Below are 16,649 nucleotides of genomic sequence, written 5' to 3' on the forward strand. Positions count from 1 at the left end.
GTCATGCAGAGCAGGGCTCAGTTCAACCATGCAGTCCTGAGCCTCCGACACGCTACCCTGTAAGAGAGAGACAGCCTCCAGGGTACCTGAAGGACTTTGTGGCTAAATAGTGGGTACTCCTGGTAAAACTGAGTGACTTCTACGGGGCAGAATAAACCCCCACACTCAGTAGAAGGATTGAGCAGTCTACCCCACCTTCTCAGTTCTGATTTTCAGTTAAAGTCCACATGCTTATTGTTCATAAGATACAGTTGGGTATTACTCTCCAGTTAACTTGTGATATAGTTGGTTACAGTACAAAGGTGCTAGTTTAATCTGTCATATCAGTACAACTGATCTAAGAAAGGGGGATGTAGTGTTAAGGGCTTTAATATGACAGGATGTGATATAGCCTAGGGGGAGGGGCTGTAAAGGGGAGTCGAAATAAAGGCATGGTGCTTGACACTCGTCAGAAACCTCGCTCTGTGTTTATTTGTCAAGTTGGAATCACTTAACTCCACAATGAGTGCCAGCTCTCTTTCTGCAAGTCACGATTCACAAAGTGTTTCTGACTCTGCCTGCTACTTCAGCCAATTAAATGACATTGTCTTGTCTCGCAGGCTCGAGGGCCCATTGGTTAACTTGGAAATTTATTTTTCACCTTTCTGGGCAACGAATATTGTAAAGATAATAACACGAATGAGTTTTGCAAACATATGTGCAAAATATATTTTTCAAAAATTAACAAAATATTGGTGGGGACAATTATATCTTTCCCAAACTTTTGTTGTGACTAGTCCCTATGGACCCTACGCAAACCTACGCTCTTTGCCTGTAAAGGTAACGTTTCTTGAGCTTGAGTAGAGTGCCAGGGTCGTTGTTTTGTTAAAAGCTCGCGTCTAGAGTGACATTGAAATGTATAAAGTGGGCTTTGCCGCATTTCGCCGATCAACTAAACCTTTATTGGTTTTATAAAATAATTTTATAAAAAAATATACAGATTTTATTTCGTGCACGGTCTGGAAAATCTAGTGCGCGGGTCTTTCAACTGGTCTGCGCGGCCGCGCAAGCGCGCAGCTTAGAGGGAACATTGGTTGTGAGTGAGGTTTAATAGTTGTGTAGAATTGTATATGGGGTAAGCCTTTTTAGGAACTGTTCATATTTTACAATCTGGAGTGTCGGCCAGAACACGGCTTTGGGGCCAGGATCTTCAAATCAAATGTACTTGTATAGCCCTTTTTACACGCAATCATGTCACAGAGGGCTTCACATACGCCCATAGAACTGCCCCTCAACCAACCTAAACCCTCAAGGAAGACAAGGAAAAACTCCCAGAAAAAATCCCAACAGGAGAAAAAATTGAAGAAACCTTGGGAGGAGCAATTCAGAGAGGGATCCTCTCCTCTAAAGACGGTTGGTGGGAGAGAGGAGCAGAACACAGGCTAAACATAGTCATACAGTGTCAATGGGTTTTGAAACACCAAAATTCAAAAGAAAGAAAGAGGGGAAAGAAAGAAGGGGAAAAGAGGGTAAAGAAATGGCAAATTTGAAATTGGCCTGTAGTTGCTAAGACAACCTGGATCTAGATTTGTTTTTTTAAGAAGGGGCTTAATAATAGCATGTTTGAAATGGTCTGGGACTTGGCCAGATACAATAGATTAATTAATAATACTAAGCATGGGTGGTCCAATAATAGGGAGAAGTTCCCTACAAAGTTTGGCAGGGAGGGGATCGAGAAGGCAGCTAGTGGGTTTCGAGGAATCTATCAGCTCGATGAACGCTTCCATAGAAATAGGGTTATTAAAGTGATTGAGAGCCTCAACATGCAGCATGCTGGGTATAGAGGGAAAATCAGTGTTGATGGCCACTCCTCCAGGACTAGTCTGTAGTTTGTCCCTTATTGCATAGATTTTTTGGTCAAAGAAATCTAAGAAATCATTGGGAGAGAGATCTGAACTAATACAGAGTGTACTTTTCTTAGTGAGTTTTGCAACAGTATCAAATAGGAACTTAGTGTCGTGTTTGTTCTTACTAATCAATTTAGAGAAATATTCTGATCTGGACCTGATGAGGACTTGCTTGTACTCCATTTGGCTGTCTTTCCATGCCAGGTGGAAAACCTCCAATTTAGTGGTACGCCACTTATGTTGTAGTTTTCTAGTGGACCTCTTAAGAGTGCGGATTTCCTCTGAATACAATGGAGCCAGTTTCTTGCCTTTTCTTTTCCTTGGTTTGAGTGGCAACAGAGTCTAGGGATAGCTGAAGAACCAAATTTAGATCCCTCATTTTTGCATTTAATGACTTATTTGGGACGTCAAGTTCTTCTAGTGCAGCGGGTAGAATACTAGCCAGTTCCAGAGCTGTGTTTGGGGTTATGCAGCGGCTAGTAGAAATATTCTGGGTGCCTCCAAGGCTCTGGCAGAGGTCCATTTTGAAGGTAACCAGGCAATGGTCTGATAATATAGGATTGTAGGGGTGGACAACAACGTCACTAATCATGATTCCCCGCATGAGAACTAAATCCAATGTATTCGAGTGGAGATGGGTAGGTTTGGAAACTACCTGAATGAGACCTGTGGAATACATTAGAGCAGTAAAGGCCTTACTTAAAGGATCTTTTGGGTCATCCACATGAATGTTAAAATCACCCATAATTAAGATATTAACAGTATATGTCACAAGATCAGCACTAAAATCTGTAAATTCCTTTAGGAAGAGGGAATACGGGCCAGGGGGCCGGTATAGAGTAACTATACAAAATGAGGGAGGGGGGGCAGGAGTAGTAGCATTATTCTTTTTTTAAATAGTTGGTGGTTTCATGCAAATTATTTAAAGGTGTTTACAGATTTTAGGCTGAGGTTGAAGCTAGCTTCATATATCATAGCAACACCACACCTTTCTTTGATACACGAGGGATGTGTGAGTAAAATCAGGAGTCGATGCTTCATTCAAGGGGGAATATTCGTCAGGTTTTAGCCAGGTTTCGGTGAGTCCAATCAAATCCAGGCTGCATTCAGACAACAGATCATTAATCAAAACGGCCTTTGTGGATAAAGATCTGATGTTTAGGAGCCTAACATTCCAGAATGGGCTTTTGGCAGCTTTAGACGTAGATGATTCTTCTGAAAATGTGGCACTGTCATCAGAAAACTTAGTTGGAAGAGCAACGGGGGAGCAAGGCTGAATACATATTCAATTGGTATAATTCCTAATAGTTGAAGGCCGAAATTTGGAAAAAGGGCGGGGGACCGACACCGTCTCAATGGTAAAAACAACATCAGCAACCACACTGGCTTCACTACAAGCTAGGCTATCGAGCCCCCAACAGCTCACAACATACCTATCAACAGACCTATCAGACTCTCTAAGAGACTGGCCCGGCTTGTTCTTGTGAGTGTCAGGTCTGCTCTAAAATAGCTTCTTTTCAACTTTCACTTTTCAACAAGCCAGGTTTTGCCCAGAAACGAGACCAATTATCTACAAATCCTTAACCCTGTTCTGAGCAGAAGCGAGCCAACCAGCGGTTAAGAGAGACAAGTCCGCTGTAGATCTCGTCAGTCCCCCTAACAGGTAGTGGGCCAGAGACTATTACTCGATGCCAACTCATTTTTTGAGCAAGGTCACATGCCAGAGCTATATTAACCTTTGTGACCTCTGACTGCCTCAGCCTAACATCATTGGTGCCGACATAAAGGACAATATTGTCATACCTATCATCAGTGCGTGTGCCATTTGCCTTAGCTTGGGCCTTTGCCTTAGCGCTAGACAGCACCCTAAGATTAGCTTCTATGTCGGTAGTTCTGGCCCCAGGTACACAGTAAACTGTCGCTGGTTGCTCTAATCTAATGTTACGAGTGATGGAGTCACCGATCACTAATGTCTGAGGAGTCCCACTCCCACCATGCTGAATAGGTAAAACTGGTGGGACTAATCTTGAGTCCTCCCTCTCGCTAGGGACTCCCTGCAAGTGATGTTGCGCCAGTCTCATCTAAAGTTACTAGCATACGTTCTTCCTCAAGCGACTGGACGCGACTCTCTAACAGAGTCAACTTTTCGAGCAAAATGACACATGTAGTACAATGTGAGTGGGTGTGAGACATTATAGTTAACTTACGTTAATAGTTAAGGAGTCACCACCTTACCGCGGTGGAGGGGTTTGCGTGTCCTAGTGATCCTGGAAGCTATGTTGTCGGGGGCTTTATGCCCCTGGTAGGGTCACCTAAGGCAAACAGGTTCCAGGTGAAAGACCAGACAAAGTGTGGCTCAAAAAAAAAAACATGAAGAAATACAACAATGGTTCTCAGTTGCCCCTGCCCGGAAGCGGGTCACCGGGGCCCCCCCCTGGAGCCAGGCCCGGGGGTGGGGCTCGATGGCGAGCGCCTGGTGGCCGGGCCTTTTCCCATGGGGCCCGGTCGGGCACAGCCCGAAGAGTCAACGTGGGACCCTCTTCCAGTGGGGGTCGGGTGCAGTGTGAGACGGGCGGCGGCCGAAGGCGGGGGCCTTTGCGGTCCGATCCTCGGCTGCAGAAGCTAGCTTTAGGGACGTGGAACGTCACCTCGCTGGCGGGAAAGGAGCCTGAGCTGGTGCGCAAGGTAGAGAGATTCCGGCTAGATATAGTCGGCCTCGCCTCGACGCACAGCACAGGCTCCGGAACCAGTCTCCTTGAGAGGGGCTGGACTCTCTTCCACTCTGGAGTTGCCCTTGGTGAGAGGCGTCGAGCTGGGGTGGGAATACTTGTTTCCCCTCGGTTCGGCGCCTGTACATTGGGGTTCACCCCGGTGGACGAGAGGGTAGCCTCCCTCCGCCTTCGGGTGGGGGGACGGGTCCCCACTGTCGTTTGTGCTTGTGCACCAAACGTGCTTATGCAACAAACAGAGTACCCACCCTTTTTGGAGTCTCTGGAGGGGGTGCTGGAAAGCGCTCCTCCCGGGGATTCCCTCGTCCTCCTGGGGGACTTCAATGCTCATGTGGGCAATGACAGTGAGACCTGGAGGGGCGTGATTGGGAGGAACGGCCCCCCCGATCTAAACACGAGTGGTGTTCGGTTGTTGGACTTCTGTGCTAAACACGGCTTGTCCATAACAAACACCATGTTCAAGCATAAGGGTGTCCATATGTGCACCTGGCACCAGGACACCCGAGGTCTCAGTTCGATGATCGACTTCGTAGTCGTGACGTCGGACTTGGGGCCGCATGTCTTGGACACTCGGGTGAGGAGAGGGGCGGAGCTGTCAACTGATCACCACCTGGTGGTCAGTTGGCTTCGATGGTGGGGGAGGACGCCGGTCAGGCCCAAACGTAATGTGAGGGTCTGCTGGGAACGGCTGGCGGAACCCTCTGTCAGGAGGAGCTTCAACTCCAACCTCCGGGAGAGCTTCGATCATGTCTCGGGGGGGGGGGCGGGGACATTGAGTCCGAATGGGCCATGTTCCGGGCCTCCATTGTTGAAGCGGCTGACCGGAGCTGAGGCCGCAAGGCGGTCGGTGCATGTCGCGGCGGTAGCCCTCGGACCCGGCGGTGGACTCCGGAGGTGAGGGATGCCGTCAAGCTGAAGAAGGAGGCCGCTGCTTACTTCGACGGGGGACGTCCTGGATCGGTGGAAGGAATACTTCGAAGACCTCCTTAATTCCACCAACACGCTTTCCGACGTGGAGGCAGAGTCTGGGGACATCGGGGGGGGCCCTTCTATCTCTGGGGCCGAGGTCGCCGAGATGGTTGAAAAGCTCCGTGGTGGCAGGGCCCCTGGGGTGGACGAGGTCCGCCTGGAGTTCCTTAAGGCTCCGGATGTTGTAGGGCTGTCTTGGTTGACACGACTCTGCAACATCGCGTGGACATCGGGGACAGTGCCTCTGGACTGGCAGACCGGGGTGGTGGTTCCCCTCTTTAAAAAGGGGGACCGGAGGGTGTGCTCCAACTTTAGGGGGATCACACTCCTCAGCCTCCCTGGGAAAGTCTATTCAGGGGTCCTGGAGAGGAGGGTCCGCCGGATTGTCGAACCTCGGATTCAGGAGGAGCAATGTGGTTTTCGTCCTGGCCGTGGAACAGTGGACCAGCTCTATACCCTCCGCGGAGTCCTGGAGGGTACATGGGAGTTCGCCCAACCAGTCTACACATGTTTTGTGGATTTGGAAAAGGCGTTCGACCGTGTCCCTCGGGGGCTCATGTGGGGGGTGCTCCGAGAGTACGGGGTACCGGATTCCCTGATCGGGGCTGTCCGGTCCCTGTACGACCGGTGCCAGAGTCTGGTCCGCATTGCCGGTAGTAAGTCGAACTTGTTTCCCGTGAGGGTTGGACTCCGCCAGGGCTGCCCTATGTCACCGATTCTGTTCATTACCTATATGGACAGGATTTCTAGGCGCAGCCAGGGTGTTGAGGGGGTCCGGTTTGGTGACCTCAGGATCGGGTCGCTGCTTTTTGCAGATGATGTGGTCCTGTTGGCTTCATCGGGCCGTGACCTTCAACTCTCACTGGAGCGGTTCGCAACCGAATGTGAAGCGGCTGGGATGCGAATCAGCACCTCCAAATCTGAGGCCATGGTTATCGACCGGAAAAGGGTGGAGTGCCATCTCCGGGTCGGGGAGGAGATCCTGAACCAAGTGGAGGAGTTCAAGTATCTCGGGGTCTTGATCACGAGTGAGGGAAGAATGGAGCGCAGGCAGGATCGGTGCGGCAGGCGGATCGGTGCGGCGTCCGCAGTGATGCGGGCTCTGCATCGGTCCGTTGTGGTGAAGAAGGAGCTGAGTCGAAAGGCGAAGCTCTCTATTTACCAGTCGATCTACGTTCCTACCCTCACCTATGGTCACGAACTATGGGTAGTGACCGAAAGAACGAGATCGCGAATACAAGCGGCCGAAATGAGCTTTCTCCGCAGGGTGTCCGGGGTCTCCCTTAGAGATAGGGTGAGAAGCTCGGTCATCCGGGAGGGGCTCAGAGTAGAACCGCTGCTCCTCCCCGTCGAGAGGAGCCAGCTGAGGTGGCTCGGGCATCTGATTAGGATGCCTCCTGGACGCCTCCCTGGTGAGGTGTTCCGGGCACGTCCCACTGGGAAGAGGCCCCGGGGAAGACCCAGGACACGCTGGAGGGACTATGTCTCTCGGCTGGCCTGGTGGAGACGAGTTTGATTATAGGTGGGAAGCGAACAACCTGGTGACCTGGTGCAGCCAGAACAACCTAGAGCTCAATGCTCTCAAGACAGTGGAGATGGTTGTGGACTTCAGGAAGAACACAGCCCCACTCACCCCCATCACCCTGTGTGACTCCACAGTCAACACTGTGGAGTCCTTCCGCTTCCTGGGCACTATCCTCTCCCAGGACCTTAAGTGGGAACTGAACATCAGCTCCCTCACCAAGAAAGCACAACAGAGGATGTACTTCCTGCGGCAGCTGAAGAAATTCAACCTGCCAAAGTTGATGATGGTGCACTTCTACACAGCCATCATTGAGTCCATCCTCACCTCCTCCGTCATCATCTGGTACGCTGCTGCCACTGCCAAGGACAAGAGCAGGCTGCAGCGTATCATCCGCTCTGCGGAGAAGGTGATTGGCTGTAATCTGCCTTCCCTCGAGGACCTGCACACCTCGAGGACCCTGAGGCGAGCGAAGATGATTGAGGCCAACTCCTCACACCCTGGACACTCCCTGTTTCAGTCTCTCCCTCAGTCACTCCCCTCCGACAGAAGGCTGCGGTCCATCAGGACCAAAACCTCACGCCACACAAACAGTTTCTTCCCTTCCGCTGTTGGCTTCCGCAACAAGGCCAAGAGTTTTAATGACTTCATGTCTTAAAACAATTACATTTGCACTACTTCACAATTTGTGTAATATTTGTATTTTATATTGTATTTTATACTGTAAATTGGCAACTTATATTTTATCTTATGGCAACTTATTTTATTGTATATTTTATTTTAATTGTATTCCACTTAGTATTGCTAGTTTATGTATCCTTAGTATAGTTAGACCATATATCTAAATTTAAGTTTCCTATATGTTTATTGTATGCACCTTCCTGCCAAAGCAAATTCCTTGTCTGTGCAAACTTTCATGGCGAATAAATCCCTTTCTGATTCTGATTATCTTCAGGGCAGGAGAGGTGCACAGAAGATCCAATGAGGAGACGAGATTGATTCAACGACTTTGTATTAAAAGTTACATGTGGAGTTGAGATGTATGTAGAGTGGAGTGTGTTTGGTGAATGTAGTATAACCAGCTCACGGCATCACCGAACATGTGAATTATGAAATAAGGCCCACAAACATGTAAATATACATAAGTAAGTACGTAGCTACACCATAAAGAATACAAATAGCATATGTATGTAGGCTTTCAGGATAAAGGACCATAGTTTGGCTCAGCAAGTTACTTGGTCTCAGCAACACACAAAACATGGATAATTATGGCGTGAAATTAGTGCCAGGAGAGCGAGCTCTGTAAAAATGATTTGTAACTTGCAAAAAAGATGTGTCTCTGTAGAAAATGATGTGTACTTGCAAAAAACGTTTTGTGTCTCCGTACAAGGCAAGATGTGTGTACTTGCAAAAAATATTTGTGTACTTGTGAAAAAAAGTTTTTTGTCTTTGTAGAAGAAAAAGATTTGTGTACTTGTAAAAAAGTTTGGTGTCTCTGTAGAAGAAGGCGGGAACACTGCTCCCAAAACCATCTAAGCCAATCAAATATAGCCATTTCTGTGTCTAGTATCATTGGATATTTTCATCTGTCTATCACACATGACCTAGGTCGTAGTAAGTTTAAATTTTTTAAATGTAAATATGTATACGGATATTTAATTAGACAACCAGTCATTAAACCTACCATTAGTTGGACAATGTACAGGGAACTGAACACGAAATATAGTGGTTTTCATTTTAAATGTATTATTTACTGCCAGTGTAACATAGTTATCTGGGTTCAGATTAAATTCCACTAAATTGGAAGAACTACGCCACCTGCTGTTCAAATGTGTACCTGCTCAGTAGCTGGAGCGCAGCATTTAATTCCTCATAGGAACGGAGGATTTTCAGAAAGGTAACATGTAGTGAATGCTTGTGGAGGACAATATAATGTAAATAACATGAAAAGTAGGTTGACCCAGTTGTTAGGTCAAAAATTGTAAAATTGTTCATTAGACACACAATTCTGCCTGCTGAATTTGTGAATAAAACCTTGTACAATAACAAAATGTTTAATGAAATGTTCATTTCCAAGCATCTTCAGGGACTGACACAACATGGTCTGGTTGTCTAATTAAATATCCATATACATATTTACATTCAAAAACTATTCAACTTACTACGACCCTTATCCATTGGTTTATACTATTAAGAGTGTGTTAACTGAATCATCTTTAAATGTTGCATTAAAGATACATGCCCATGGATATTTTGAACTAAACTCCTCAAAAAAAGTTAGGAAACGTTATTTCAGTCGATTATTCCTCCCCTTCAATAATATCAATTGGTATTGTATTTTATATCGTTGGAAAGCCTGATTAGTCACCTTTACAACGAGGTACAACTTGTAAGGATTTTGCATTCATGGAATGAGCAACACAGCTAACTGTGTGGGTAGCGGCCCAAAAAAATGTGCCAAAATCCCCTGCAATATTCTTCTGTTGGTATTCACGCTCGTTTTGAATTGCTTGGTGGATTGGATGATGATTGGATGATTGCACTCTCCCACAGTAATAAGGAATAAACAATACATATTGGCCATTTTTACACTTTATTAATTTTACACTGTCAGGGACCTCAGTAGCGTATGGAAGATTGCTGAGCTGTGAGGGAGTCAAGCTAGTAATCAGAAGGTCGATCGATTCCCCGCAGTGCCAAATGAAGTTGTGTCCTTGGGCAAGGCACCCTACTTGCCCCTGTACTTACTGTAAGTCACTCTGGATAAGAGTGTCTGCTAAATGACTAAATGTAAGATCATTACGCAGCCACAACAGCTTGACACCTCCTCCTCATGCTGGTCACCAGCCTGGTCACACACTGCTGTGGGATGGCATACCATTCCTCAACCAGGATTTGTCACAAGTCAGCCAACATGTTTGTGTTGATAACTCTGGCACGTACAGCACGCCCATGGTGATCCCACAAGTATTCAATTAGGTTGAGGTCTGGACTCACGGCAGGCCATTCCATCCTCTCCACTCCCAAATTCTGGAGGTACTCTGTGATGATCCTGCCTCTGTGGGGGCGAGCGTTGTCATCCTGGAGGATGGAGTTAGATCCCAGATTCTGGAGATATGGGATCGCCACTGACTCCAGTATCTCATTCCGATATCTCACTGCATTGAGATTGCCTTCAATGATGACAAGTTCTGTTGTGCCTGTGAGAGAGATACCGCCCCACACCATGACACTGCCCTCATTGAAAGGTGTCACGCAATCTATGCAGTAATCTGCATAGCGTTCTTCATGCCGTCTCCTTTGATCATGCTGATCATACTTTGATCCTGCCATCCAGCTTCCGCAGACAGAATCTTGATTCATCACTGAACATGACGTTGCTGACACCACATAATGCTGCCACTCTGCGTACCGGAACACCAGCTTCCAATGCTCTATTGCAGTGTTTCCCAAAGACTGGGTTGCGACCCTCGGGCGTGTCGCAAGAGATTTTTTGGGGGTCGCCTTGTCACGATCTGAATCTCTGCCAGTGGCAATTTCTTAAATGAAATATAGCTGCAAGCAGCAATGAGGTGGCCAAGCAGTCAAATGACCCATAAAACACTTTAGAAATCCTCAGAACAGGGTTCCGAGTGCATGCAGCAAGTTTGGTGTGAATCCATCAAAGATTTGCTGAGATACGACCCAACTTCCTGTTTGAATCATGTGAGGGCCTTCGTGAGGCTTGGTCTGAAGATACTCTCTGCCAAATTTGGTGAAGATTGGACAACATGTGTAGGAGAAGTAAAGAAAAAACGTTTTTCAATGAATTCAAAATGGCGGCCGCATTAATTCGGCTATTATCACAAATGATGATGGGTCACACACGGGACATCCCAAGACATCATGAGACAAAGGAATCACTTTGTAAAAGCAAACAAATCAACAGTTATTGGCCCAAACAAATTTTTGCTTCTTGCGGCCACGCCCAGTGATCACATGACACCAAATTAATTGGCCCGCCTCAGAAGAGGGTTCAGAGTCATCATATTAAGTTTGGTGTTGATTTCTCATAGATTAGCTGAGATATGACCCAACTTCCTGTTTGGTTGCTTTGATGCCGATTTTGATTTGCTGTACCGGACAAATGGTTTTGAAAATCAAATAACGTTAGACAATTTCTGTGAGGGTTGGTCTGATGATGATGTGTGCCAATTTTGGGGATGATTTGACAAAATTGAAGGAGGAGAAGCGAAAAAACGTTTTTTCACAAAATGTAAAATGGCGGGAAATCTATATAATCGGAAATTGACGTCATAGGGTGTGTAGAACTCGTCTTGATCCAGGGAATCCAACGGTACCTCATTTTTGAATATCGGTCATACGGTTCAAAAGTTACGTGTGTAAACACAAGTCCAACTTTGACCAGTTGGTGGCGCTAGAGTGCTCCAATGGGTGACATGAAACTTAGTGAATATAAAGAAGGGACTGTGCTTAATGAGTGTGCCAAATTTCACAACTTTTTACCATACGGTTCCAGGGGCTGCCATAGACTCCAATGACAGAAGAAGTGTAACTAGAGACCATACCATTTCTGGGGAAATTGTGAGGGTGTGCTTGCGGCTGCCCCAGCTGCTCATACTCTCCTAGTGTTTACATATTTCAAAAAGCATTTAAATGTATGACTGCAGTTCTGACCATTGTGTTCCCTTGATAATAAGTTTGTAAAAATTACATGCATCACTCAGATGAAGGAGAGGTGATACTGGTTGGTTGGAAGAGAAGGAGGCCAAATGTAGCTCATGAAGATGCAGCACTAGGTAACTTATTAAATTGTAATCAGATACACAACTTGTTGGTTGCCCAACAAGAGGAAGACACAGCATCTGCTTCTTCAACTCCTTAATCCTCTCAAGGCAACTGTTGCACCTGGTTATGAGGTTGTAGGCTATGGGACGTCTAATATTGCATTTGTCTATGTGTAAGAACGTGTTTCTCAAGTAGTAGGACATGTTGATTCATAAAAGCATCTAAATGTAGCCTATCAACGTCAATATATTGATGTTTTCTGTTATTTTAAAGTAAGCTCAGAGGCGTATGAATGTAGAGTTGCTCGCTATATAGGCCTAGAGTACCGGACACCGTGAGCTGAGCTCACAATGACTAGCCCTAGCCTGCGTGACGCCGCTTTTTATGACACACTTCAAAGATGTAAAGATGGTGCGATTTAACCCTGTAAGACCCCATGGCAGTAGCAGACTGGCCATCGGGAGAATCGGGAGAATTCCTGATGGGCCGAAGCACTTTTGGCCGCCAGGCCCTCCGACCCATAATTTTTTACTACTAATAAAAAATGTTGGAAGAAGATTGAGCAACACGGTTTGCCGGCCCCCCTTTCCCCCAGGCCGGTTGGTCTATTCCAAATGAATGTCTATGCAGCCCTTTGTGGCGCTTATATACACAACAGCGACACTGACAGATCGAAAGTTAGCTATAGAGACAATATATAGATGGAAAACCAGGTTAAGAAACGTAAACGTAATTACCTTCACTACACAATGTTTTACCAATTGGACAAAATGCTATGTTTGTTTGTTTTACATCAAGCTCAAAAAACTACTTTTCGCTCAAATCAGCAAAAATATTTTGCTCGCATTAAGCGTGGAAGTCCCAAAGCATCACATCAGGCACAGAATTTGCATGCATTAGCAGGGCGCTCGCTGTGGTGGTGTATATGGGACCGGTTCTGGTAGGCTGGTCTGGATCAAAGTCCAGGGCCTATTTTTACTCCCAGTCCGTCCCTGCCCCATGGTTGTAAAATTACAACGGCACTTTGAACGGTCGAATTACTCTTTTATTTTTATTTTGGGTGGCTCTTAAAAGAGCCGTTGTTGTGTGTGCTGTGGCTAGCACAGGAGTCGTCGGAGACCGTCTTGGATGTTTCCCAAGAACACATTGTTTTCAACGTGATCAAGGTGGACACCGTCGGGTCAGTACATCCACACAAAACCGTCTTATTTGGGGGTGTTGAATGCTCCCCATCCCACGGTCGGCCAGGAAGCTAGACACGGCTGCGTTGACTCAACGTCTTGCCCTGTCGATACCAGAAGCGCTGGTGCTCCTCTCATACCTCCAGACGTAGCGTTCCAGGATATCCGAAAACACCAGCAGAGTGTTTGGGAACATCTTCATGATGGCACCCAGGTCTCGCTTCATCTGCCTCATCAGGTCTAGCCCGGTCAGTTGGCCGAGGTTGTTTCCCCCGACGTGGAGCACCATTATGTCCGGGCTGGGAAGCATGCCACGCTTCTCACGGAGCTTACGCACAAGGTCTGCCCACCTCATGCCCCTCACCCCTACCCATTCAATATGGCACTCCAGTGCAAGGTCGGGGTACAGTCCGACCTCCTCCGCGTGCCGCGCAAGCCAGTAGACCAACGAGCTGCCAACGATCCAGACGTGGGGACGACTTTGGTTTTCCATGGTGTGATATGATCCAACATCCGCCTCTTATATACTAGCTGGCTTCCCGCTTCTTCTTTTTCAAACAATGCAAGGCTTACATCTGCCTGTTTATTTGCCGCCTGTGTCTGTGTTGTTTTTGTCTTGGTAACAAGTAGCCAGCTAGAAACCAAGCAGAAGTTTGTAGCCATATAAAGGCCTATATATATAGGCTACTTGATTTGGCTGCAAGATTCGCTGATTTTGAGTGTCCAAGATATGATGGATTCTGATCTGTATCAACAGTCTAGCCATGTAGCTAAGGCTTGTCCGGGAAGAGTGGATTTTTTTTTGAACGGCAGGTCTGGAAGATCAATTTAGTTGCACCTGGTTAGCAACACATCGAATTTAATGCAATTTTACACAATACATAAATGATTCAAAAATGAACACCCATCTTCGCTGTATTGAAAGGGTCCTGTGGAAGCTATGGGACGTCTATTGCATTTGTCTGTGTAGGACAATGTTTCTCAAGTGGTGGGTCCCGACCCAAAAGTGGATCGCAAGCTGGTGTAGGTCATTCTGATTAATAAAAGCATCTTACTACATGTTTTATGTTATTTAAAAGTAAGCTCAGAAACGTATGAATGTAAAAGGCATCTTTGTAAACCACTCTGATCTGTTGTAATGTGTAGGCCTATAACTATGTAAACTGAACATTTAACTTACTTGACTGTTAAGAATGACTTTGTATTCTAGCTGACCAATAGCGCAGAGACAACAAAGCTGACGAGATGTTATATATATAGTGCTATATATCTGGCTACTACAGTACGGCACTATCTGGTGGCTGGACGAATTGTAAAGTAACGAAAAGCGGTCTGGAACGGACGACGAAAGGTAGAAAATTAGCTGTAGGATTAACAGCTAGGCTAACTAATTTGTCGTTATACTGTAGCTACCTGCCACTCGTATATTTTACAGTACTGTAGGCTACCTCCCCAGCCCAAAGCGATCTGGAACGGAAGACTACAAGGTCGCAAGTTAGCTCTAGCTCTAACTTACGGTGTAACACCTTTAGTAACAGATAGTAGCAGAGATGTGCCGGTGTAACAACTAGAGCTAACTTCTCTGTGAAAATAGGAGACCGTTTACACCGTTTACGAAAGTAGAGCTAGACTAGCTAGCTAGCTCTACAGTAGCTATAATCATCAGCATACATATTTCACAAGTGTTTCGTATCACAATTTTAAATGAGTAAATCGTTATCACCATGGCCTCTTTGCTAGTCAAGTCGTTTACTTGTAATCTAATAAAATAATAAATCCAAAAACGGAAATGTATTTGTGAGGATGAAAACAGATGTAGCATTATGTTGTATGTTTGCCCTGTGTCGCCTGCAACAGAGGCTATGTCATGATGACTCACCCGCAGACCACTCTTTCCGAAAATAGATACTTAATAGGCACTTAATAACAATGCGTACATCATATTATACACTACATTTCATTATTTTGTTTTTATGACAATGTTAAATTAGTAAATAGTTATCACCCTGGCCTCTTTGCTTGTAGTGTTACTAGTTAGCCTATCATCTCCCAGAAGTTAACAAGCTGCTAAACTAATGTTCTGCAACAGGTAGTCACGCGTGTTTTCGTGACGTTAGCAACGTCAGTGACTGTGGCTAGCAAGTTAGCCACCATTAGCTTCACTTTTCACCACAAAAACGTAATTTCTACTTACACCGGGTAACGGAACGTAAATCCCAATACAACTAACTCAATGGCTACCAAAACGAAACGTTTGACACAGAGGTTGTCTATGTAGTCCAAATATTAACAAAGTTTTAGGGGGGCAAAAATAAATAATAATAATATATATGTGAGATAACAATGGTTTGTGCTCTCCGAAGGCAAGCACAGCCCCAATAATAATAATAAGAAAAGGTAGAAACACTTAAATGGCTTCGCCGTTTCGCGGCTTGGCCACCAATTAATGGTCAAATATTTACTATTGTGTTTACATTTTAAATGCTTTAGAACACGTTCATATTGAAGACGAGTTCATTCAGAATCAGCTACATATATTAGCAGGTCGACTGACTGATTTCCTTCTCATACATTCCCGTAGCGCCACAGTGCATTTCCCTGTTGAAGCTCAGCTTCTATGGACTTCAATGGGGCTGCTTTGAACTGGTTTTTTCAGTGCTTCGAAACTATTCACCTTATTCCGCCCCGCCCACTTTCTTCATCTTTTTGCACTTCCGTTGTATTTGCACTTCCGCTTTACCGGGGATATCATTCAATTCAATGGAGAACTGCCGAGAAGTCCCTCTGCTAAAATATTAAATCATTTGGTGGATTTGTGCAAGATGTGCTATGTTCGTGTGCTACAACAAGTCAACAATACACCATTTCACTGGATGGCTTGAAAACGACTTTTAAGTGTTGATATAGTTCGTTTGCCGGTCAGATTGCTGCCCTGCACTCTGCTGTGCTGCGATTAGCAGGCATCACATTAGCCACAAACATAAGATATTCTAACGATTTCACTGCAGGGCATATGCATTTGCTATACTTTGTTCGAAAGCTTAGGTCCTCTAGAATTCAGTCGTGTGATTAATTTTACAGTCAGTACATGTATTTGAGACTTCCCCTCTAAACCGACCAGCTAGCACTGTTAGCAGTAGAACGTTAGCTAGCTTCTTGTTTATCTACTTGAGGCTCTAGTTTTTACATCAGGTCTCTGCTATTAGCCATAAACTGCAAATTTATGAGTGACAAATTGTGCTGTAATAATAAAAAGTTGCAACCTTTTCATCGAGGGGCTTTGGTACAAGCGATATGCAACGTGTTAAAACTTACAAGATATGTATCTTCCCTCCTATCTAATGGCAGTTAGAAAGACGCATGAAATAATTTGATTGCCGCGTTGTTTCAAAAGCTTTATATTAAATTTAGATGTACTGCAGCAATTGTTTTGCTCACAGCCATGCCCATACGTTTGGTTATAATCATGTATCTACTTATATCATGAATTGAGAACACTAAAACATACTAAAATATAGTTAGTTTACACCCTTAATTAATACGAGCAGACAAAAGGAAACTTTTTTTAATTCAG

The 16,649-nt window shown here is 45.5% G+C and overlaps 1 long non-coding RNA gene across 1 annotated transcript in view; it reads left to right on the top strand.

Moving 5' to 3' along the window:
• LOC146253669 (uncharacterized) overlaps nt 1-9,116 on the top strand; it is a 46,302-nt gene extending 37,186 nt beyond the window's left edge. The window contains exon 4 of the long non-coding RNA XR_014731853.1: nt 8,062-9,116. This is a non-coding gene — a long non-coding RNA (uncharacterized LOC146253669). The remainder of the gene's footprint in view (nt 1-8,061) is intronic.
• The last annotated feature ends 7,533 nt before the right edge of the window (nt 9,117-16,649 follow it).

The sequence above is a fragment of the Hypomesus nipponensis genome, chromosome 17 (assembly GCF_054491055.1).
Source record: "Hypomesus nipponensis isolate SF chromosome 17, ASM5449105v1, whole genome shotgun sequence".
In the NCBI taxonomy this organism is placed as follows: domain Eukaryota; kingdom Metazoa; phylum Chordata; class Actinopteri; order Osmeriformes; family Osmeridae; genus Hypomesus; species Hypomesus nipponensis.